The sequence below is a fragment of the Tribolium madens genome, unplaced genomic scaffold, assembly GCF_015345945.1.
Source record: "Tribolium madens isolate multiple individuals breed KSU strain unplaced genomic scaffold, Tmad_KSU_1.1 Scaffold_91;HRSCAF=231;Tcas5.2_LG7, whole genome shotgun sequence".
In the NCBI taxonomy this organism is placed as follows: Eukaryota; Metazoa; Arthropoda; class Insecta; order Coleoptera; family Tenebrionidae; genus Tribolium; species Tribolium madens.
The window spans coordinates 14,787,713-14,812,309 of record NW_025401063.1 but is presented as its reverse complement, the minus strand read 5'-3'; the positions used below and the strand labels follow the sequence as shown (position 1 = coordinate 14,812,309).

Sequence of the window (24,597 nt, the reverse complement as noted above, 5' to 3'; positions counted from 1 at the left end):
TCTGACAAAAAAAATCAAGTTGTATACAAGTTGTATAACAGAATTGTTTCTGGCAACTGGATGAAGGGGTAAAAAATACAGTACTCGTACCTACCAGTGAACACAAAACGCAACAAATATTTCTGTGTGGACCCAGTTTACAAGTTTTTGTAAAGAAAAAAGGTATGTATAACTTTGAAAATTGCATATCGAAAGAAGAGCTCGAAATTATATTGAAAAATGGGCTTTTAACATAAGAAAGAAGAATGGAAATGAATATAAGGAATCAGTGGTAAAATTATATGGAACTCCACTGCTAAACAATTACAAGAAATGTATTATAGGAAGATTAATATGAAGTTTGAGTCATTTACCGTTTTACCGACATTGAATTCAGCAGCAGCTCCAGTTCAATTTTAACAGTAACTCTTCTAATTAATATTAATTTTGTAACTCGAGATTTTTAATAAATAAAGATTTTTATAGGCTGAAAAAAAATCCACTTATTAATTTCATGTTGGGTTAGCTAGGTACAAAAAAATTCTAAGAAATCTCTATATTGTTATATTGTGATATATTTTAATATTTTCTTTTTTATTTTTCCAAACGAAAACTATAAGACCTAGACGTTTTTAACCAGGACGTTCTTAAGGCACTTTTTACAATGAATTTAAATCTTTCATAGTATTTTACAAGGCGTTCTTGATGTCAGAGTTGCAACACCCAACTTTGGATTTTCTCATGGACGCTATGTTCGATTTCTGTATTTTTTAAAAGTCTTTTTTTTCCTGATTACAACGACGTATCACATGATTTTACATGCTGATCAAAATTAAGAAAGAGCGTTTTTGCGAAAAGTGCTTTGGAAAAAACGCCAACAATTTTGTTTAACAAAAAATAATAACAATAAAAGTAATACCGTGCGATTAAAAAAATAATAAATTAGAGTAGGCAGTGATTAAAGTCCTTCAGATGGCAATCCTGATTTTTGGCATCAAATGTCAGCGGAACTTTGACAAGTGTGCGTTTTATTCATTTTGAGTGAAATAATGTTCACTTTAGAGCAGAAAATTTTTAATATTGCAAGTTATTAGAAAATTACTGTACAAGACGAAAACGGTGAATGGTCATTTTCATTTTCAGTTTTTGTGGAAAATTTCCAGTCCAGATTCCCAGCCAACGTGTTGCCAACTGTAGAATATTAATCGTTGCCTACTCTACTTTTTTTTGATCGCACGGTATTATTGAAAATCTGGTATCCATAGCTATGAGATCATTTTTTTAGAAGCGCTCGTCTCAAGGAGACAGGCAGGACCGGACTCGAAATTTGAGAAAACTACAAAAATTATTTCCGTTATTAAAAATGTTTTACTAAAACGATTTAGGCTAAAACTCTTAAAAGAATAATGCATAGTAGCTCATTTTAAAAAGTATGCGTTAACTTCGAGAACATCCTGTAAGTAATACAAGTAGTTCCAAAATTATTCGTAATGGAAAAGTAGTAAAACTAGCCAAAAAAATGTAATTCGGTTGTAGTCACGGAGATGACCGGGGCAATGTGTGGTCAGAAACGACGAGTCACGTCGTTCGGTCACGATATCCCAGAACGTCCATAAAGCTGCAGGTAACGACAGGACCGAGATTTCAAAAATAGCCCACCACGACTAGTTTGTTATTACCTTAGTTAAAAGATGACAGTTGTTATTAGTAATTAATGCTTAATAAAAATTTTGCGAAATACTGGTTAACTCTTTGAGGGACAGTGGGTTAAAATTTAACCCACTTTTTTAACTAACCTTAATTTATATTTTTGAGAAGTTTGGCTCATTAATGGTTGTATTTCTAATAATACAGGCATTATTCTTGCAAAGTTTACCACTTTTATTTATTTACAATCAATAATCTCAATATTATTATTGTTAAATGAAAATATATGTTTTTCATAATAGATATTTATTTAAAAATAACTTTAATTTTTTTTCACCCAGCTATGTCTCTTACAAAACTACCACAAGCATTAATTTCAACATTAATTTTTTCCGCTACAATTTTTTTAAACTCCATCAAATTCGAATGTGGTTCAAATTGTTGAATCGTTGTTTTAGGTTTTAACTTCTTTTTGTCGATGCAGCCCTTTTTAAACTTTATTAAACTTACATTGTGACATTAATGACGTTTAAATACTAGCGAATTAAAAACATTGACTTTTATATCTAATACTTTTTTATTTTCCTAATTTATTTCTTATATACCTATTATGTCATTAAAAAAGTAATAGAAAATGACTATTTCATATTAAAAATGCTTTGAAATTGTCAAAAATGTACGAGATTTTATGAGGGGTTCATGAGGGGTTAATGAGATTACCGCAGAATGTAAAAAAATAATTGGTCATAGACCGATAGTGCTGTTTTAATACTTATTTTTTTAAACAACTTGAAAAATTATTATTTTTAACATCCAGTATTAATAGCTGTACCTGTACGGCATTTTAAATATATTAATGTGTACCTGAAAGAATTTTAACACAACACATCAAATGTTTTACAATTTTTAATGTGAATTATCTAACGTGTATTTTAGAGTTGTTCCTTTATTACCTTTAATAAAAGTTTCTAGGATAAGTTCAGTGTGGTTATCCAAGATAAGCTCGAATATCAAAACACACAAAATGAAATATTCGAACATTTCGCAAGAAAGCAAGGTTGTTTTGCATGCATCACGGAATTAGTTTAACTGTTTTATAATTGTGATAAACATTCTAAAGTTTATATCGCAAATGTAAAATTCACGGTTAACAATAAAACTAATATACGGAGAAATTACATGAAAGGATGCCAAGTACATTTCTGTATACGTTTGTTGGAATGACTTTGTTTACTGAAACAAACTCTAATGATAACAAAAAGTTCCCTCGGTTTTCTCCTATTGCACTATTTTGTTTACCAATAACTACAACCGTTTACCCTTTAGCGAATTTTAAAACAATAATTAATGGAATAAGAGAGCACAAAAGCATTTACCTACTAGTTAGATAAAAATAACAGAAAGTAAAGCTACCACAACGAAGCGAATAAAATGAAATGTGTCTGAAATAAGGCAGGATTCAAGTTTGCAACATAATAGAGAGTTTCAAAACACCACGTGTTTGTAACAAAAACCAATCAGATACCAAATTGCCATGAAATAAGTCGCTTTATTGTAGTTAAAAACGCATACAGTTATTGAGAATTGAATTACTTAGTTAGGTTAGCAATAATAAAATAAAATAAATATGTAGTGGATTTAATTTAATACTTGTAATTTAACATTATTTTAACATTTGCTATATTGTTTTTATTTGATTTCTGAAGAAATTAAAATTTTCATAAAAAAGTGTGAAAACATTCGTAGTGATAGAAGCAACATGTGTATAAGAAAGGGGCCTTTTTCTCCATTTCCTCTTATACAGGGAGACAAAAAAAAATCATGACGTGACAATTTGACAAATTATATAGGTATCATTTTGTTTGTCTCAGTGAGACAAATCAAATGCACTAAAAAAAAATAAAAAATCCACACACTTTGAACTAAATATTTTTTTTCCAATTTAAATGATTTAAAATACTTTAACTTTAAAAAATCATTACTCAATAACTATTGGTCCGATTTCCTTCAAATAAAGACCATTCTAAAGGGATGGACTTGCCCTTTAGAATAATATGCAATTTGAAATTGAATATTAGCAAACTTTTCTTCGTACTGTGTTCGAAGTAAATCGAAGTAATCTAATAAAAACCCTACGAGTAATTTTTTTTTCTTTGTCACCATCGTGTAGAGCATCTCATTTTTAACATAATGTACAGAGTAGTTTTCAAGATATGATTTTTTGAAGTTTTAAGGTTTGTTAATCAAGCATTGCGCCATAGAGGAGAAATGCATGTTAATCTTACTTAAAATTGCATTTTTATAAAAGTATTTGTTTTAAAACTCTTCTTTTGCTTAAAAATGGTAAATTGCACTTTCTTTGTTCAAATTAGAATAAATAAAAACTGTTTCTTTACTTAAAACAAACAAGGAGTACCTGCGTACTAATTAAAGCAAACAAAGAGTTTTTTTGTTGTAAAAATGAAATCTTTTTCAAATCAAATCACTTTCCATTCAGATTTCGACTTGTTCACTTTGTTCTAACTTTCTGAACTTTTTTTTGAAAATGTTCTCAGCAAATGCACTTTCGAGTTATGTTAAATGCAATAAGTCACCTGATTTATTTTGTTGGTACATTCTACGATTAACTTCAGTTAGCTTGTAGGTAGTAGTCGTTGTGATAACAGTTGCACACCAAGCAACCACTTATTGCATTCAACATCAGTAGAAAGTGATGAGAAAGCATTTGATGAGAACATATTCAAAAAAAAGTTCAGAAAGCTAGAACAAAGTGAACAAGTTGGATTGGAAAGTGATTTAGAAAAAGATTTGCTCTTATATTTGAAACTACTGCTTTAAACTTCTAGATCCTTTTTGCTCAATGATCAGTGATCATTTTTAGAACAAAAAACTCTTTATTTGCTTTAATTAATACGCAGGTACTCTTTATTTGTTTTAAGTAAACAAACAGTTTTTGTTTATTATTAGAACAAAGAAGGTTCAATTGACCATTTTTAAGCAAAAGAAGAGTCTTAAAACAAATACTTTTATAAAAATGCAGTTTTAAGTAAGATTAACATGCATTTCTCCTATATGGAGCAATGCTTGATTAGTAAACCTTAACTTCAAAAAATCATATCTTAAAAACTACTTGGTATATTGTTTTGAAAATTTGTATTACAACTAATAAAGAGATGCTCTACACGATGGTGACAAAGAAAAAAAAATTACTAGTAGGGTTTTTCTTAGATTACTTCGATTTACTTCGAACTTCTTCGAACACTGTTTGAAGAAAAGTTTACCAATATTCAATTTCAAATTGCATGTCATTCTAAATAGCAAGTCCATCCCTTTAGAATGGTCTTTATCTAAAGAAAATCGGTCAAATATTTAGTTATTGAGTAATGATTTTTTAAAGTTAAAGTATTTTAAATTCATTTAAATTAGAAAAAAATTGTATAGTTCAAAGTGTGTGGACTTTTTGAAATTTTTTTAGTGCATTTGATTTGTCTCACTGAGACGAACAAAATGATATAAAATTTGTCAAGTTGTCACGACATGACTTTCTTTTTGTCGCTCTGTGTTATCGGTTTATAATTAACTTAAATATGATTCTCGTCTGAATTGTTCATTTCGATTTGCAGAATCTGGCTGATGAGTCTTTCCCTCACGATGATTTCATGTAGATCGATCGATCCCGTTTTACGCAATGACAGTATACAAGGCCGACGAAGACGGATACGTAAGGGTTGCCGCTAATTGAATTTACGATGACAGTTTGTGCCCCGGGAGGCCGTATATTTGGCGACGACATCGCTTCCGCGATGCCAATATCGTCGCTTCCCAAAGGAACGATCTGCGCTGCTTGCTCGTTTTCGCCCTCCCGGGGCCACGACGGCACGACTTGGTCCGCAGATCCTTTCTGGCTTTCACCCCTAGCTAGCTCTTTGCTGATGCGGCTCAAGCTTAAATTATTTTTTTTCAAAGAAACGCCAAAGATGTTTTTTTTTTCATTAACTAAAAAGAGTCGCTTTCGCGATATGAGAAAAGTTAGCAACGAAAAAATATAAACAAACTGTTAAAAGGCGCAACTTATGATGGGGTTTGGCTTTATGGACTCAGACAACTACAATACTTTACGAAAAATTACCTCTGAGATATTTTGTTTCGAACGAGTCGTTTCCGCATATTTTGAAAATAAAGTGGTGAATTGATTTACAAACTTCTTGCAATGTCTTCATAAAACTTAACTGAATCTTGGGTAGTCCGCAATCTACCCTTCTGTAATAATTTAAAAGATGCACGTGTTGGCACTAAATTTAATGCAATTGAATTACTGTTATGCGTATACGCAACTGAATTAATAAAGTATAAATACAGGGTGTTTGATTAGACTCTATTCGATTATTTACTACGTCTATTTCGAAGACAGTAAGTTGTATTTACTCGTTGCTATTCCAAACTCGTCGATACGTATTTTGTTTATTGTTGCTAAGTCGGTAAGCATTTTATTTATTGTTGCCAAATCGGTAAGCATTCAAAATCGTTGCCAAAGTATTTTGGCGCTTTAGAACATTTTTTAGATATTTTATTTAAAAAACAACATGAATCAATCGCGCAAAAAATGTCAATAAACATCACGCACTTTATAGTTATTTTCTCAGGACCGTATACGAAAGTAACTGTTTCCATACAGCGAATTACCTACGAAAGTTGACAATATCGAACGAATCGATTATTCTCATAACCATACGTGACATGAAAATGAAGTTGTTTGTTGACCATGTGCATTCCTTTTGACTTTTGCTTTCTTCATCCTTCAAAATTGACATAAAGTTTTGTAAATAAAACCACCGACTATTTAAACCTAAATCAGCTAAATTAAGTAATTATTTAATATTAATAGACGCCTAATTTATTAATAATTGTCGATTTAAAATGTTTAAGAGAAACATTAAATCGTTTCATTGATAATAATGGTGTTTTTTTTGATATGGGGTTGCGGGGTTGTGGGAAAAATAGTGTATATAACTTGCTGTAAATTGTGGAAGACACTCGTGAGGTTTTTGCGCTCGGCTGACACCTCGTGCATAATAAGACTCTTCACTTGTGCGTTATTTGTCACTTTCCATGCTCGTTATGTACAGGGTGCTGCATTTTGGATGTCCGAATAAGGAATCTCCGAAATTAAGATGTTTAGCCAAAAACGAGTGATACAATCTGAGGCTCATTTTTTGAGAAAATAATATTGGTTAAAACCGCATCCCGCTATCGTCTTTTGTTTTCGACTTACAGACAAAAGTTGACATTTTGGCGAAATCTAAAAAATTTCTATCTTCGTTAAGATACGGATTTGAAATAAAGACATTACACAGGCACTTTTTTACGAGGAATTTAATAATGTAGTTAACATTTTTTTTCAGTTATTGTTTTAGCCGTAATCACATAAACTTGTATTTTTTTAAATAGAAATCATAAGCGGCTGTGGCAATTTTGAAAAGCTTATTTTTTTCTGATCTAAAAAATAGATATTTGTAAAAGAATATTTTTTTTAATTATACTTAAAAAGTGAAATACTTTTTTTGTTTGATAATAGTTGGCCATGGAAAAACTATTTCACTCCAAATGTGTAAATAATAATCAATAAGACTGACTTTTGTGAACTGTAAAATATATGAAAAAATTGAGAAAATTATAAAAATTTAAAAAATACGATACGTTAGAAGTATTGAACAAATATGCGACCGCCTCAGAACAAAATTATTACATATTTAAAAAAAAAATCTAAAAATAGGAAAAACAAATGTGTCAACAGTCAACACAATTAAAAAAAAAAACTATTTTTTGATGATCTAATGGAGGTAGGATAACGTCCCACATAGACGGAATTTGGGTATTTGAATAGCTGTATCGTCATTTTTGTATCATATAAAATATATTTTATTGAAGAATTAAAGCGGTTTTTTTTACAACACTCTATGTATCACTAGAAGTTACAATGGTAATGTTAGCTTGTTTAAAAACAAAGAAATGTTATTAGTCGCCAATAACTTGATTTACGACTTATTTTGCATTTTTTTTCATTATTTAGTACTTAGAAAACTCTTTCATTGGTGACACTGGTTGAATAATATAGTTTAAATCCTTTTAGTTGAAGGTGCAACATGAAAAAATTTTGGCTATATTGTCATATTGTAAACTTATCTTTTAATTGTTGTTACTTAGTAACCTGTAGCTAAATCCTTGCTGACAGCTGAATTTTATCGATGCATTTTTCAGAAATTTTAATGTAACTTTTTTGCCTTATTATTATAATTTTGAGCGTTGAATATATTCTCTATGCGCCAACATGTCCCTAGACTAATTCATGCTCAGGTATTAATTGAAAATCTTCCACTTCTTTCAAATGCTCGCGAAATTGGAACTTGGGGATTTAAACCACAGTATGAAAATGTCAAAAAGTCAATTTCCGCTTCTTATTGTCCAACGAATATATGCGACTATAGTTCAAAGAACGCGATCTGTACCAGAAAGAAAACTATTCCAAGCAAGAAAAAGCTCAAAACGAGTCTAGTCTAAAACGGGGTTTTGTACAAACCCCAAGCTCAAATCAAGGGAACTCCCCATCATCCAACTCAAACGTTTTTAAAACATTATGTCTAAAGTTGATACTAGGAGAAGTTCAGATGAGAAGTCAAAAATTTGTGAACGATGCAAGAAAACCGTAGAACCTGTGGAATTTTCACGGTACAAACCAAATTGCTTAGTTAAACCAAAAACTACAAATACGACAAACAAGAATATAAGTACGACAAACAAAAAAAGAAGGCGCCTCAAGGTACTCGTAACGAAGAATCGACGGATAATGAACCAGGAAAGTGTGGATTTGTATGTAAATTAATAAACTAATTATTAATAATAGTTTTCAATAAATCTAGTTCCACATGGTCAGTATACACGAACCTGCCTCTCATTAGTATTTTGGAACATTTTTTTATCACTGAAGACCACATTTTTCTCAAAATTCTATCTCTTGATGACTATAATTTAACAGACGAGATTGTTTATTTTGTTCGCTAATTTTTTTTTTGGCGCCCACATAGTTATTGGTATCTGATGTTTTTACTCGTCGACATATCGTAGGTTGTGATCCCGGAAAATTTGTATTAACAATGGCATCTTTCATTGTATGGAACGGCTTTTCCCCCAAATAATTTATCAGCTGAGCATTTTCAACATCGGTAGAAATCTTTTGGCGACCAGAACCTGGTTTCCTTTGTACAGTGCCCTCCAGTTCCCACCTCTTGTTCATTTTTAAAACAGTGTTTAAATGAAATGCTTCAGCCGCTGCCCTTGTAGACCACCCTTCTTCTGACTTTGTAATAATCCGCGCTTTTGTTACTGGTGTTGTTTGTCGGGGCATAATTAAATTATAAAAATCAATTTTCAGATACTTGACGTACAAAAAGTCAGTAAAACGTTTCTTTGGAAACGATTAATTAATTATCCCCTTTACAATAGCCCTCAATACGTGTACGCTTTTTTTTAAAGAGAAGTGTACGAGGGACACTAGTAAAGAAATCTACCTAGCCATGAATAACACAATTGAAACGCACTGCATGTAATTTATGCAGAATTTTCTGTGGAAGTCTATTTCTGCATCAAAATTTCCTACAAAAATGGTCCTATTCATTTTTGTTGTAGGACTAATTGTAGGCTTTAAAAGTTTGGAGTCCACATAAAATTGCATTAAAAATCCTTTTATTTCATTAGCATATGGTAAGTATTTATACAGGGTGAATATAAAGTATGGAACCAAGCGGTTTTATTTTTAATCATTTGCCTCCAGAAAATAATAATTAATATAAATTAAAGTAATACAAAAAATGTGATCGTATTTTCAGAACGAAGTTTTGTTTTGTTTTTGAGTTATGCGATTTGTTTTTGTCAAAATTGCAATTTATGTGAAAAATTTTTTTTGAAAAAATTAAATATAAAGCAGATAGTTGTAATCCTTAGAGTATAGCTTTTATGAGAAAAATGATTTTATAGTGGGTTGCCATTTAAAAAAATATTTTTTTTTGTAGAACTCAAAAACAAAAGGAAATTTCGAAAAATTTTATTCTTGTTAAATCATCAAGAGGCACTAAAATCAGATTTTTCGAAAATTAGTTTTTAAGGGAATAAAACGGTGTACCCATTTAAAGGGATATAAAAACATAAAATTTACAAAATATGATCCTTAGAAAGTATAGAAGTGCACTTTTCAAAGTTTAACGAAATAAAATAGAGTTTAAACGCTTAAAAACAAAATTAGAAACATGAAATTACGAATTTTGAGAGTGCAGAAGTGCACTGAGACGACACTTTATGAAAATCAACATTTAATATTTACCCATAAACATAGCCCATGCGAAGACCGAGACTACTATAACTGAATCCTATACATAACATAGGTAATTATTTAGCTTTATAGAGTACCTAAGCCTATGGAATGGTTTTGTGAACGGGCTTTTTCCCATTTTATATCAGAAATAAACGCGGACAAAGTCACAGGTAAATGTTAGTTCAGCATATAAGGATGACTCGGAAGACTTGATAGACCCTCTAATAAACTGTTGGATCCAATACATTCAATTTACTGTAAGCTTTATTCAAATCATCGATATTAAATCATCTATTTATTAATATTGTACTGAACAAGACTGTAATTCGGTTTTCAATGTTTAAGTTGAAGACGAAGATGCAGCATATGAGGACAAGACTTTATAGACTCTCTAATGAAGTGTTGCACCCAATAAATTCAATTTGCTTTCAGTTTTTTCAAATCACAAGATTAATTCTGTTTTAAATGCGGATAAAGCACATTTTTCTAAAAGATGTTTTTTGTCAGCCCTATAACTTGCTTACGGTTAGTCCTACAACAAAAATGCAAGGGACCATTTTTGTAGGAAATTTTGTAGGCTTTAATTTTGATAAGCAGGCAAAAACCGTTAGTAGTAATAGTTTCCGAGATATAAGCAAAAAAACAAAAAAAGACACTTTTAGCCCCCTCCCCCTCCTCGAGCTCGCTTGATATATGTCTACCCAAGAATAAAGAAAGCGTCTAAAAAAATTCCAATTCTCTAGGATTTTTTTCCACCGATCGCCCTATTTTTATCTAATTTGACTGGACTAGAGAGTCATTAACCAAAAAGAATGCCGTGGTACACCATCACATTACACAATCAAATTTTAGCCGAAACACTTAAGATGGTAACTCTTATTTAGTTTAGGTGCACCTCAGGTCGTGCATCTACATGGCTAAATTTACCCTTTTTAATAAGATACACGTTTTTCCTATCCCATTCTATTCTTCCACTGTTTTATCGACTTCACTGACTTGAATCTTTTATTTTTATGTTATTTATGGAAAAAACAATATACGAAAAAACTTAATTAAAAATCAACTTGGCGGTGTGAAACTCTACATCATTCTTGCTATTAAAATGAAAAAAACATAAATAAAAACGTTGGAATTTATCGTCGACAAGTGGTTAGATAGACGTGAATGCTCCTGCTGATGCATAAGTGCCTTCCTGCATTGATCACCTGCGGCGAAGTTGCTTACGCCTTGTCCGTCATCATTTAAACGGCACCAGCGAATAATTAGCAAGTGACTAATTTATTAATACACACGACGAAATACGCACTTCGTGTTTGGCGTCATGCATGCTAGGCTTTGTAAGCTCCTAATATCTCACGGGTTGTAATTATCTAGAATTGGCCGTCCGGAAGTCTAAGAAGGGCGGCGCCGCTAAATACTCCCGCAAATTGTACTTTTTGTGTAAAAATACATCAGCTCCGTAATAAATACAATTCTCCTTTTAAATCTTTTGTAAGTATTAATATTGAATAATAAATGATATTTTATTTTATACTATCTGGTATATTTAGCTTTCCGGCCCCATTGTGAGTTATTCCGATATTATAACCGGTAAGTAAAACGTCAAATCATTTTTTTTGTTAAATTTTCTTGAAACAGTGTGAAATAATAGTTATTTATGTAGGTCTTTATGGACGAGTCCTATAGCTTATGGTCGAGCGACCTTGTGAGCGAGGCTATTAAATAGGGTAAGTCTATAAAGCCTAATTATACACGAATTACATATAAAATTTTATGTTTGATTGTGGAGTTAAATTTCTTCTAAATACAAAAAGGTATAGTTGTTCTATTGAGTAATTGGTGACAAGTTACTAACACTCCGCCCTAAATGTAGTATCGAGCTATCAAGATAATTTGTAATGGAGTCATTTTTGAATCCAAGAACGCATGTTTGTGAAACGTCAAATAAAGTGATATAAAGTAATAATAAATTGAAATAAAGTAATAAATTGAAATAAAGTAATAGTTTTTGATATAATTGTTATTGAAGTCAAGTATTTTAAGAAATTTAAAATAGTCAGGTGGTTAATAACAAGCAGTTATTAAAATAAGGCTGATTTTTTTTAAAATAGCTTGGTAAAACTGTTTTAAATACGGCCCTGTTTTGTTCTGCTGAGTACAGCAAGGAATGTGCCATTTATGGAGGGGTACAAATTCAAGCCATTGATTGGTTAATCCTAATGATCTCATAAAATTTTTAGTAAGTTTTAGAAAAACGATTTTTCTATACAGGCTGCGCCAGAAATCGCGCCTCAGAGAAAAATGACGTATAAGGTACGATACCAGGAACATGGAAAAAATGTTAAAAAAATTTTATGTATAAAAATTTCGAAGTTATGAGGGTTTAAAGTTTGCACTTTGACTTTGACTGTATTTATTTCTGTTGGCAAAATAATTTTCCAAGTTTTTTTGCTATAGACTATTAAAAGAGGAAACAAGAAAGCTGTATCCTAAATTGTAACTCTGTTCAATGTTATTTGTGGCTTTTATTGCCAAAATTTTTATCCCTTTACTAAATAATTGTAAAAAAAACATATACAAGATCATCAGAATCCTTAAATAAATATAAAAAATGTCAAATGTCAAAAAATAAATGTCAAAATTTTTTGACAGATAGAATTAAAAAAAATTTTTTTCATGTTCCTGGTATCTTACCTTACTTGAAAATTTTCTCTGGGGCGCGAGTTCTGGCGCACCCTGTATGTACTATTAACGTTAAAAGACATCTTTAAAACGTTGCCAAAGGCTACTTCTGCTGCTAATATGTATACAGGGCAGCAACTTAGATATTCATTCATTCATGTTTTATATTGTTTCTTCTTAAATTATCAGTAAATAATTTGTTTCCATTAAATTTAATTGTTTTGGTAGTAAATTCATGGTTAGAGATATCACTTTAATTATTTCCGTGTAAGACATGGGTTATCATGACGTCTGGAATCTGTATTTAACTATAGGCCTGGTCAAATCCTTTAACAAGGGTAGCGTGACACGTAAAAGTCACTGCTGAGCATTTTCGTTAGTGTTAGTGGGCACTATCTATAATTTCTCTTGAGACTAGTAAGTAACAATGCTATTACAATAACAGCTATGCAATCAGTGCAGTGTCGCGAACTAAACCACTTTATAGGCCAGATAATTTGCGAGGTACTCGTATTGCCAATTAAATTAAAGTTTAGTAGAGTTGATTGCAAAAAACTGTAACACGAATATTTCGTGTTACCTGCAGTAAAGGACTAATTTGGTATGTTTTGATTAAGTATGTGTATAACATTCAATTGCCGGCGGTTACATGTGTTGGTATATTGAAACGACATTTGCAAACATTCTGCACATAATTACTGGCTGAGAGATGGCCGCGTGTTATACATCTAGACTGTCATAATTACATATCGACAGGCTAACACAAACGGATAAAGGGCCGAAAGCGACAACAGTGTGGCGAGTTTAATTTACATGAAATTAGGACTAGTAACTACCCTTCGAGGCACGTGTCACTTTCAGTGCTTCACCACTATTCGATACACAACCCGCAACTTTATTAACTAGTCGAATTGCATACCTACTTTCACAGGGCGACAAAAACAAAGTCATGTCATGACAACTTGACAAATTTTATATCATTTTGTTAGTCTCAGTGAGACAAATCAAATGCACTAAAAACAATTTCAAAAAGTCCACACACTTTGAACTAAATAATTTTTTTCTAATTTAAATGAATTTAAAACACTTTAACTCTAAAAAATCATTACTCAATAACTATTAGGCCGATTTCCTTCAAATAAAGACCATTCTAAAGGGATGGACTTGCTATTTAGAATGATATGCAATTTGAAATTGAATATTGGCAAACTTTTCTTCGAACAGTGTTTGAAGAAGTTCGAAGTAAATCGAAATAATCTAAGAAAAACCCTATGAGTAATTTTTTTTCATCATTACCTTCGTGTAGAGCATCTTGTTATTAGTAAGAATCCAAATTTGTAAAATAATATACCGAGTAGTTTTTAAAATATGATTTTTTGAAATTAAGGTTTGCTATTCAGGTATTGCTCCATATAGCAGAAATGCATGTTAATCTTTCTTAAAATTGCATTTTATAAAAGTATTTGTTTTAAAACTCTTCTTTTGCTTAAAAATGGTCAACTGCACCTTCTTTGTTCTATTTAGAATAAACAAAAACTGTCTTTAATTAAAACAAATAAAGAGTGTCTGCGTACTAATTAAAGCAAATAACACTTTAGTTCTAAAAATGATCACTGATCATTGAGCAAAAAGGATCTTGAAGTTTAAAGCAGTAGCTTTAAATATAAGAACAAATCTTTTTCAAATTAAATCACTTTCCATTCAGATACCAACTTGTTCACTTTGTTCTAGCTTTCTGAACTTTTTTTTGAAAATGTTCTCAGCAAATGCTTTCTCATCAAGTTCGAAGTAAATCGAAGTAACCTTTTCTCTTTGTCACCATCGTGTAGAGCATCTTTCGATTAGTAAGAATCCAAATTTTTAAAGTAATATACCGAGTAGTTTTTAAGATATGATTTTTTGAAGTTAAGGTTTGCTAATCAAGCATTGCTCCATATAGGAGAAATGCAGGTTAATCTTCCTTAAAATTGCATTTTATAAAAGTATTTGTTTTAAGACTCTTCTGTTGCTTAAAAATAGACACTTGCACTTTTTTTGTTCTAATTAGAATACACAAAAACTGTTTGTTTACTTAAAACAAAATAAATAGTACCTGCGTACTAATTAAAGCAAATAAAGAGTTTTTTTGTTGTAAAAATGACCACTGATCATTGAGCAAAAAGGATCTAGAAGTTTAAAGCAGTAGTTTCAAATATAAGAGCAAATCTTTTTCTAAATCACTTTCCAATCCAACTTGTTCACTTTGTTGTAGCTTTCTAAACTTTTTTTTGAAAAATGTTCTTAGCAAATGCTTTCTCATCACTTTCTACTGATGTTGAATGCAATAAGTCAGTTGCTTCGTGTGCAATTGTTATCACAACAACTACTACCTACAAGCTAACTGAAGCTAATCGTAGAATGTACCAATAAAATAAATCAGGTGACTTATTGCATTTAACATCACTCGAAACTGATGAGAAAGCATTTGCTAAGAACATTTTCAAAAAAAGTTCAGAAAGCTAGAACAAAGGGAACAAGTCGAAATCTGAATGGAAAGTGATTTGATTTGAAAAAAATTTGCCCTTATATTTAAGACTCGTGTCTTAAACTTCTAGATCCTCTTTGCTCAATGATCAGTGGTCATTTTTACAACAAAAAAACTCTTTATTTGCTTTAATTACTACGCAGGTACTCTTTACTTGCTTTAAGTAAACAAACAGTTTTTGTTTATTCTAATTAGAACGAAGAAGGTGCAATTGACCATTTTTAAGCAAAAGAAGAGTTTTAAAACAAATACTTTTATAAAAATGCAATTTTAAGTAAGATTAACATGCATTTCTCCTAAATGGAGCAATGCATGATTAGTAAACTTTAACTTCAAAAAATCATATTTTGAAAACTACTCGCTATATTTTTTAAAAATTTAGATTACAACTAATAAAGAGATGCTCTACACGATGGTAATGATGAAAAAAAAATTACTCGTAGGGTTTTTCTTAGATTACTGCGATTTACTTCGAACTTCTTCAAACACTGTTCGAAGAAACGTTAGCCAATATCCCTTTAGAATGGTCTTTATTTGAAGGAAATCGGCCTAATAGTTATTAAGTAATTGTTTAGTTTAAAGTGTGTGGACTTTTTGAAATTTTTTTAGTGCATTTGATTTGTCTCACTGAGACGATCAAAATGATATAAAATTTGTCAAGTTGTCACGACATGACTTTGTTTTTGTCGCCGTGTGTTTTTAGAAAATATCGAAATAATTCAGAAAACGTTCGAGTTTCCCGTGAAGCTAATGGTAATGAACACGGCCACTGTCGTAGATTTCATACAGTTAAGTCGGAATGTGTTCAGGAAGTTAGTGTCGTGCTTAAGTCTAATGGTTGAGAAAGCATCGAGAATGTGGTGCGCTTGTGGTTACGGACGTTTGCATAGCTGACGGTTGCAGTGTCGTTTCAGCAACGTAAGAGTCTCATCTTAAGTTTCCTTCCTAATCTAACGAGCGGTCTAACTGCAAGAGTGCTCGGTCGCTACCTTTCTAAGAGAACTTCCTAGCCTGCAGGATTGCGATGTTCATTAGTCTGAAGGAGCGCACCCCAGGCTTCCTTCATTAACAATATTTTAGACGGCTTCAAGAGGTTTGCGTTCTTGGAAAATAATTAACGAAAAGATAATAACGAATAGCAGATCACGAAAACTTGCGAAAAGCACTTTACGCCCTTCTTAATAACTTTACATCCAAACAAAGAATGAAGAAATTATTTCGACCTGTAATTTTACATGAAATTTAATTAGATCTTGCGATGATCACACAGAAGATCTGGTTGTGCCCCGCGTAAAATTCTCCTCATCGTAAAATACTGTCGAATCACCGTCGTTTCATTTATTTTGATTAAGAGGTTATCTGAGAAACGAGCCATTAATTCAAATGGAGATTGTGCGGCTGCATCTTGTATAATGAATCGTCGAATCTTGTTATCTTACGTCTTGCTCAAATCGCACCGCAATGTATGTAAGCACTTGCACTTATAACACTAATTAGCTGCAGGACATACCCCTTTGTCTTTAGGATTATTCTCAATGGATGTTAATTTCCTGCTGCTAAGATTGCTTCTACATTACAAAAGTTATGCCCAAATCTAAACTCAATATATTTTTATCTAATTTTTACTGCATAAACAGTTTTATAGGTCTTCGAAAAAACATTTTATTTTTACAGCTGCCCATTCGGACCAAGATAATAGGGTAGTTATAATTTAACGCCTAAAACTTATTCTGTTAAATATCTAAAGTCTTTTTTGCTGAATAGTCCTATTATTTCTTGCTTACAGTCGCTCAAAATAGTATATTATGTTATTAGGAGTAAAAGTGATAGTTTATGTGCCAAACGGAGTAAGGTAAATGATTTAGTTCAGCTCATTTTAGTAAGGGTCTCAATTAAGAAATGTTCATTACCAAAAACGTAGTCACGTAAAACTAAAATTGGACAAAACTTTTAAGCACAATGTCTCAAGCAAAACAGGAATATCGCAAACGTTCAAAAACAAAATTGTGGTATCAGGAGCACAGCAGTGCAAGGAGTGGCGAAGGCGTGAACGTCTACGCATCAAACTGACTAATCACCATGTGCGCACTGTTTTCAGCCCTTGCTAATTATTCTTGCGCAGGTGTTTTTGCTAATATCCTAAAAACTGAGTCTACAAATGTGACGTTTGAGAGTGGATATGTTAATTAATGGAAATTACCAAGTCAAAATTTTGGTGAAAAAATTGGTAGCAGCTTGTCTCCATAGTCACAAATTTTGTTTGCTCTTTGTTTTTGTCCCCAGAAATTTTGTTAAAAAATTATGGTTATGTTTTCAAATTGAGATGTTGTCAAAATTTTGACTTTTATGAATCTTATGTGACTGTTTGCTCTTTGAAAGCGCTATAATTGAATATCTTAAGACAGACATCATTACCTAAGGTCTAAAGACCGAATTCAGTGCTAACAATTTTGATAAAAACACACCGCAAGTAAGTATAATGTTGTGGACAAAAAAGAGGTTCTTGCTACAAAAAAAAAGTTATTCAGAAAGAGATACAAGTAAGTATTATGATTGACAATAAATTTTGTGTAATTTATTGAAATGAGCTGAAAGTTGATGCAATTTATAAATTCTTCTTCAGCTTTAGTTTCAAAATTGTTACTTTTTTAACTCGTTTCTCAAAAACGATGCACAAGACATTAATTTAATTGCGTTCTTTCCGAGGTTTTTTCTCATTCATTTTTATTTTGTATTCTTGTCAATTTCTTGGTAAAAATTGAGAATGTTTAGCAAACCTGTATTTCAAATTGCGTCTACATTTTAACAGGCCCTTTTTCTAACTTTCTGCTTGCGAACTATCCGTTTCTAAATTTTAAAAACTGTTAGCAGTACCAAATTTGTTCCTTTTTTGGTGTTTCTTCTCTAAATTTTCTTACACGATTTTTTGTGTTGACGTTTAATGACATTGTTTTCAAATTAATTCAAAAAACTGAAACTGCCAACTTCCTTTATTAAAATTACCATGAATGAATTTATTAGTAGTGCCAACGTTAAAAAAAACAGACTTTACCTCCTTTCACTTCTCCGAAGCTGTTACTCACTTTTTGTTTTTGAACATTTTAGCACTGCAATTTTTAGGATAAAATTATTTTGCTTTTATTCTATTTTATTTAAACACGTTTTAGCAATGAACATTTTACACAAAAGTGTCTTTGGTTTTTTTTCGATTTTGTATATTTAATATTTACTGTATGAATAATTTGTTTAATACGTATTTTGCACTCAAACATTTTATGAATATTTTTTTTTACTTTGAATTTTTTGACAGTAAACCACCCTCCCAGATAAACTAAATTACGTGAAAACTAAATCTTAGAAGGTAATGTTTTACACGTTTGTAAGTTTTAAGAACAATATAAGAACCTTATTAAAGCTACCTTTTACTACTTTAAATAAAAAAAGTTTTGAGTAAGATCATCTCAGAACTATCATGCAGTAGTTTAATGTTAATCAGCAACTTGTAAAATCATAAATCCCAATTTGAAAAAGCTAAATAAGAACACCAAAGTACTTGTGTTTTTATAAGTTTAGATATCTCCTACGGATCGTTAGAAAACACAAATACATTTTGCTGAATCCGCAGTATCTAAATCTAAAAAGTTGTAGTTATTTAATAATTACATTAGTTGTAACAGCTCGTCTGATGTATTTTCGTTTGCGTTGTTGGGGAGCATCTCAACATTATGCAAATAAATAGTAAATTAGTTCATAACTCAATGTTCGAATGAAGAATCGAATAAGTTTCGGTACATTAATATCTGCCTGAGGAATATTCGGAGAGGAGTCGGATCACGGCATTTCGGAAAGTGGCACAGAAACCTTCGCAGTTTCCCGAGATCGATATACTGCGCTAATATTGTTGGGAGTAGCACGGGAAAACGTCAGTTCACTGAAACTTTGGTCTTCTCATTAATAATGCCGCTTGGAAAGGGATTAGCGGTCTTGCATCTCATCTAGCCTCCCTTCACGCAACATATATCAGGGAAGTAGAACTGTACGGCCTAAGTGATCCGATTCTAAAAGCTCTACACGCTCGCTCTGCCATTCACAGGTTTGCTATTGTAACTTGTGCAAATAGCTAAACTAGGGCTAAGTACGCTTTGCAGAATTTGATTCAAACGTATTATGGCGTAAATTGTTTACTTAATCTAATCATGCAGTCGCGTTTTACAACGTGTTACGTTACTCTGAAACTGTTGTCAACATTTCACAAATAAAACATAATAGTATATTATGATACGAGTTATATAAGAAGCATTTTCTGCACGCACGGGTTAAAGGCAAAAATAAGTGGGACAAAATGTTTTATCATACAGTATTTTTCTACTTTGTACATTTTTACTTTACTTATCGTATAAGGAAAGTATTGTAATCGGCTGAAATTTGACCTACTTATATTTTTACATTTCTGGACGAATTATAGCTTTAAGATACCAAAAAACTTGGTTTGGGCCATTGGGTCGTGTGTGTGTGTTTGTCTACCTGTAAACAGCATATCTCGAAAACGATTAAAACCAGAAACTTGAAATTTGGTATGTAAGTTACTTGTAGGTAGAGGACGCAGCACGAAACAATTGGTAAAAACCGGTCGCACCGTTCGGCCGCAAAAGTATACGGTTGAAGATACAATAAAATAAATTCATGGGGATACAAATTACTTAGAATTTATGAAATATACTTTCTTACGGATTTCTAACACTAAATTATTGTCGTTAGAATGTTTTCCAAATAGGGATAAGGATAAGGAAAGTCGTGTGATGTTCACACCAGATTTTTAAACATAAAAATTAAATTTGGGAATGTAGGGAATTACGTGAAGTAAATTAATTTGAAACGTCATTATTTTATTCGTAAAAATGAATTTCCAAGGATGTCGAAGACGTTTTGCAATGCACCCTTTTAGAAATAAGATCACTCCGAAATTGTTCCGTAAGTTGACGGCAAAACGTACTTAACCTCAAAAGTCTCAAAGCTCTCAAAGTCTAAAACTTTTGTGTTAGCAGTATTTTACCACACGGCAGTTCATTTTTTAATCTAACAGTTGTTGAATAAAAAAAGTTACACGCATATAATTTTTTTACTTTTTTCTCCTTATCGTCTCTTAAATCTCCACAATGCTTTGACAAAATTGGAAAAATTGGAAACAAGCTGTTGAAAAAATACAATAAAGATAAACCATAATTAATACAGATGTTCGATATGTTTACCATTTTCAAACAGTCCAAAACTCGATGGTGAACTAACTGATTTGAGTAGCTTTCATTATTTCATTTGGTTATTAAATTCCGTCTCAATCCTTGCCTCAATTCTTCGTAATTCCGGATGGATGTAGACTAAATCTTTAATACGTATTGATCATTTTCCAAAGCCTACGTGATTGACTATAAAAATAAAAAACAAAAACATGTTTTTCGAGATTATTTTAGAAACTGTAAGAGATGGGTATAGGACATGTTGATAAAAGTCCTTCTACAAATCGATGTACTTTCAATTGCCGATAAGAAAATAGGGTCATTTTATTTGAAAAAACTGAGTTATAGCTGATTGTTAAATATCATTTTCAAAAAATCATATAAGCTTTGCAATTTGACTTGACAATTTTGAAAATATTAGGAAACTCTTCGAACCTTTGGTTATCGAATGCAAGAAAAATTATTTACTTATCGCAAACGGTTTAAGAGCTGTGATGTTTTTTGCAAATGCAAATTTTGAACAAAAAATTGACATATGTCAAAAACTATGATAGATAAGTACTAACAACTAGGTGCATTTTACTCAGTTTGGAGAGGAGAATTCAAAAATGCAATAAAAATAAGTGGTGACCATTTAAAATTTCAAAGTTGGCGCCAATTTCTCGTAGTTCCGGAAGTTCAGCCATTTTGAAAATAATTTAATTGAACTTAGACTGGTCGATTTGAGTTGTGTACAAAATTTCAAATTTCTATTTGCATTAGAAGTTAAAAAGTTTCTGATATAGGCCCTAAAAGAATCACCTTGTATACGTAACTTTAAATTCAAAAATATAGGAAAAAAAAATTGATTAATTTTTTCCAATCTTTATATATTTTTCATTATTTATAACTCCTATATTTTCATATCGTTATAAAAATTATGTAAGTTTTAGGAAATTTATTCGACTAATTTTACACTAAATTTTGATCAAGATTTGATAAATATCAAAAAATAGTGTTACACGCTACGAAAGCTCTTTCAGGTGCTCGGAGTATTTAAATACCTCGGCCATTCAAAAACACCTCGCACCTAAAAGTAAGCTTTCGTAGCTTGTAATGTAAATAACTTATTTTTTTGGAGTTTCTGAAAGCCCAAAAATTTCTTGTTATTTTACAGCCCTGCGTGCCCTAAGTCGCACAAATGCCTTGTAAAAATCAGATACTTATACAGCTGCCAAAAATGTATATAGCTGTAAAAATGTCAATTACAATTATCGAGGCAAAAAACGTTTTTTGCATTGACAAATAAATAGAAAACTGCTAACAATCAAACTATGTATACACTCTTTGTCGCTTAAAAACTGATAAAAATTCTCGGAATTCTTGGACCGCTTAGGTATTAATGCCTGATGAACAATCATCGATGCATAAAATTGGATGGAGACAAAAGATAATAAGGTGTTTGGAACTTTATTGGAGTAAAGTTTAACCTTGTGTACAAAATAATTTAATGAAATATAACTTTGCACTAGTTTATTTTATTACGAAGTTTTGCTCATTCGTTGTGTTAAAACTTTTTAACATCTTCTGAAAAATAATTAGTTTATGGTATGTTTACGGAAGCTTGAAAGAACATTTATAGATCTTAAACAAAAGTTGGTTTATAGTCGATTTCGTTTGTTCAGGATAGTTATTCGTGGATCATTTTGTTTTGAAAGCTTAAAAACCCCGGAAGAAAACAATTATCGCTTAACAGGAGATTACCTTCAGTATTATGTCTTCGTAACTCGAAGTTTATTCAGTGATTCAGAATCCCTATTTTAATGTCTTCTATAAAACTTTTTCCAAGAACAATAAATGAATTTTGTAGCAAACTATCAATCGTTGAGTATTACTTGAAAAAATCTCTTGAATTTTATTATAGTAATGACAATAAACGATGATTTCAAAATAACATTATTTTTTATTTTTCCCCAACTTCTTTCAATTCCGCTCGACATATATTTGATTTTTTTTTGTCTCTTTTCGTAGGTATCGACAAATAAAATATTTGTTTGGTTGAAGCGGCCCTAAACAGTTTTATCTCAGTTTGGTGACTTTACATAATCGCCATAAATGTATAAATCGAGTTGTTGTGTAGCTTTGTGAGGGTTGAGTGCGTCGTTGGCAATACCGATAGGCTCCTAGGGCTGTGATCAGCTGCTCTAATCAGGCTAACCTTCTCCCTTATCCTTTTGTCCTCTCTCCTGCTTGGAGGTTCTCTCCGTTACCCTCGAACAATCTCTAGCAACACGAGTAACCGGGCCGATCAATTAGACGCAGCGGTCCGGATATTGACATAGCTGTTCAATGTATTCGTCTGCCCGCAATTTCAATTAAGCCCTTTGAATGTCACAATGACGTTTTAATTTAGTTTTATTTAAGACGAGTCCCCCATTGAGCAAAGTCTTGTCTTTTCTTGATGAATGTTCCAAGGGAAAATATTTGGCCGCTTATCCAAATTAAATATAAGGTTTAATTTCATTAAAACAACGTCTTTAACTTTTCTTGGTTTTACGCATATTATGATGATTTTTTTTGCAATTAATTACATACTTGATTACACAGGGCGACAAAAAAAGTCATGTCGTAACAACTTGACAAATTATACTTATACAGGGTTATTCACGGGAGGGTTATTTCTGAATTTTTTTGCCGCAGCCAACAATACCAATCTCACAAACTACTAAATTAAATATGTTATTTCTTTAAAATTACAAATCAAAGTAAGTTGGATAAATTTGCCAGAAATGTCAGATTGACAGATAACCTATATTTAATCAAAATTCAACTTATAAATTAACAAGTTAAGTTAATATAAAAGGTGTTTAAAGTCTACAATCGACTTCTAAACATGCGCCTAGTCGGTTGGTAAACATAACAAAACATGTCGCATCGTTTGAGAGATATTATTTTACTATAATGTCACAGAGACAAGACTAATAACAGCTATCGTGGATTTAGTTATAATTATTTTCAAAATTTGAAATCAAGAAGTTGATGCAATATGTATAATGGGTTGCGGCAAAAACAAATTCAGAAATAACCCTCTCGTGACTAACCTTGTATAATTTTGTTTGTCTTAGTGAGACAAATCAAATGCACTAAACAAAAATTCAAAAAGTCCACACACTAATAGTTATTTTCGATACAAGTGCGTTCTCAAATTATTTTTCAGGTCTGAGACCGAATTGGAAGTCGAAGACCTGAAAAATAAGACAGCGCACGTGTATCGAACAACATTTTTCATGATCGTCAGCGAAATTTCATAAAAAACGTGAATTTATTGAAAATTTTGAGGTTAATTTTAATAGATGTCAAAACAAGTATATAGATAGATATATAAGATAGATAAATCTCTTTATTCGTAATCAAAATTACAGAATAGGGTCAAAAACAAAACAAGAAAAACACACTATAACAATATGAATTACAATATTTAATTTAAGTCACAGTCCATATATTCCTCCACAGAATAGAAACTTTTGTTAATCAACATTGTCTTTACTTTTTTCTTAAACTGAATTATATTTAAGTTCTTGATTTCTTCATTTAATTTATTATACAATTTGGATCCCCAAAGATCGATACCTTGTTGGGTTCTTTTCAGGCGATGGTGAGGAACTATAAGTGAGTATTTATTTCTAGTATTATATTCATGGTAGATAGAATTAGACTGAAATTCATTTAAATGTTCATGGACATAACACAGACAATTATACAGGCTGTTCCAAAAGTCAGGAAACTATGTTATTTTGGCGAAACTATTAAATTTTTTGGCAAATAAATTTATAGGTGAGCAATGGCTATAAAAATGCTATTCAAAAAAAAATTTTAACATAGGAACTTTTTTTTTTAATGGAAACCTACCACAAGTTTTTTTAGACAACGAGTTTGTTACAAGAATTGTTGCTGTGCAATTTTTTTTTGTAAACCTCACACTTTTTTGTTAAAAAAATGTTTGACTTACAAGAATTAAAGAATTTTTTTGAAGTAAACTACCAGTTTTTTTTGGAAATAAATTAATAAATGTTTAAAGATTGTAAAGGAGCGATGCCAAAATTTTTTTTATTTTAATTAATTGTTTAATCTTTTGAGATTATGATACTAATAATTTTTTTCTTAAATAAAAACGGTTTTTTATTTAT

At 31.3% G+C, this 24,597-nt stretch overlaps 1 protein-coding gene across 3 annotated transcripts in view; it reads left to right on the top strand.

The window, feature by feature from the left end:
- Nucleotides 1-24,597, top strand: part of LOC123011542 (serine/threonine protein kinase OSK1-like) — a 249,753-nt gene that overhangs the window by 136,370 nt on the left and 88,786 nt on the right. The window contains exons 1-3 of one of the 3 annotated variants that reach the window (XM_044409024.1): nucleotides 11,404-11,482; nucleotides 11,542-11,581; nucleotides 11,655-11,718. The exons of the other annotated variants lie outside the window; for them this stretch is intronic. The gene's annotated coding sequence lies outside the window, so the exon portion shown is untranslated. Of the gene's footprint in view, nucleotides 1-11,403; nucleotides 11,483-11,541; nucleotides 11,582-11,654; nucleotides 11,719-24,597 lie in introns of those variants that run through there. 3 annotated transcript variants of the gene reach the window in all.